General features: G+C 55.6%; 1 pseudogene; it reads left to right on the top strand.

Moving 5' to 3' along the window:
* The first annotated feature begins 642 nt into the window (after window positions 1-642).
* Window positions 643-1,222, top strand: LOC145340820 (Y+L amino acid transporter 1 pseudogene; annotated as a pseudogene).
* The last annotated feature ends 373 nt before the right edge of the window (window positions 1,223-1,595 follow it).

Below are 1,595 nucleotides of genomic sequence, written 5' to 3'. Positions count from 1 at the left end.
GAGTAACTAAGACAGGCACATGACTGAGATGGAGATGGGTGGATATAGGAGATTGTTTCAAATAAGGTTCATTAGCATTGGGACGTCCCTGGTAAGGCGAATGGATATGCTACAATAGTAACGTTGTTTCTCTTTTAACCCACAGGTTATAAGTCAGTCCGCCTTGCTGTCCAACGAGGGGCGTACGCGCGATGTGTCGTACTTGGGCTAGTCTTGGGTGTTCGAGATTGGCCTAGTGCTTCACATTGTTAACGTACACTCAAACTGGACCCGATACTGGGCAAGACGAGAGCTCAGTGACTATCACTGATGGCTGTGCAGACACAAGGATTTGGGGCCGGTGGGAGTTTGCGCATTCTCCCCATGTCTGCGTGGGTTTTTCTCCGGGTGCTCCGGTTTCCCCCCACACCCCAAAGATGCGCTCTTAGGCTGATTGGAGGTAACAAATTGTCCCTCAGTTGGTTTTCTCTCAATCTGGATGGCCCTAAGACCAATAGATGGGGGTCATGGGTGGAGGGGGGGGACTGGTCATGTTAAAATGGCGGCGCTGGCTCGTTGGGCCAACGGGCCTGCTTCCCGGGGCTGGTTTTGTTTGTCCTTCGGGGCTAAATATTTCCCTCTCTTCCATTCCCCAATAGATTTTGGATCAAAGGGACGACACCTCTCTATCTCGGCCCGGTTGGCTATGAGGAGAGGCCCCCTCAGGAGGCGACCATGACCGACATCTGCGCCAAGTACACCGCCGTGCCCCAGCAGGGGGCGCCGGCCTCGCCGCCGGACTCCGAGCGCCAGCCCTCGCCGCCGGCGGAGGCCATGCAGCTGAAGAAGGAGATCTCGCTCCTCAACGGGGTCTGCCTCATCGTGGGTAACATGATCGGCTCGGGCATCTTCGTCTCGCCCAAGGGGGTGCTGATGTACAGCGCCTCCTACGGGCTCTCGCTGGTGGTGTGGGCGGTGGGCGGCCTCTTCTCCATCTTTGGCGCCCTGTGCTACGCAGAGCTGGGCACCACCATCACCAAGTCCGGCGCCAGCTACGCCTACATCCTGGAGGCCTTCGGGGGCTTTGTGGCCTTCATCCGCCTCTGGACCTCGCTGTTGATCATCGAGCCCACCAGCCAAGCCATCATCGCCATCACCTTCGCCAACTACATGGTTCAACCCATCTTCCCCACGTGCCAACAACCCTATGTGGCTGCCCGCCTCATCGCTGCTGCTTGTATTTGTGAGTATCGAGACAGTGTTTGGCCCAACACGTCTGTACCGGCCCTTTCCATATCCCCCAACCTCTTCCCAATTAGCCCATATCATAAGAACATAAGAACATAAGAAATAGGAGCAGGAGTAGGCCATCTAGCCCTTCGAGCCTGCCCCGCCATTCAATAAGATCATGGCTGATCTGTCGTGGCTCAGTTCCACTTTCCCGCCCTCTCCCCATAACCCTTAATCCCCTCTCTTATCAAAAACCCATCAACCCGCGTCTTAAAAATATTTAGCGAGGTAGCCTCCACCACTTCAACGGGCAGAGAATTCCAGAGATTCACCACCCTTTGAGTGAAGAAGTTCCTCCTCAACTCCGTTCTAAACCGCCCCCCCTT

This window comes from Carcharhinus amblyrhynchos, unplaced genomic scaffold (assembly GCF_965287045.1).
Source record: "Carcharhinus amblyrhynchos unplaced genomic scaffold, sCarAmb.v2.hapA chromosome_1473, whole genome shotgun sequence".
Lineage (NCBI taxonomy): Eukaryota > Metazoa > Chordata > Chondrichthyes > Carcharhiniformes > Carcharhinidae > Carcharhinus > Carcharhinus amblyrhynchos.
Note: the sequence above shows the minus strand (reverse complement) of the source record. Positions and strands in the feature narration are given on the sequence as shown.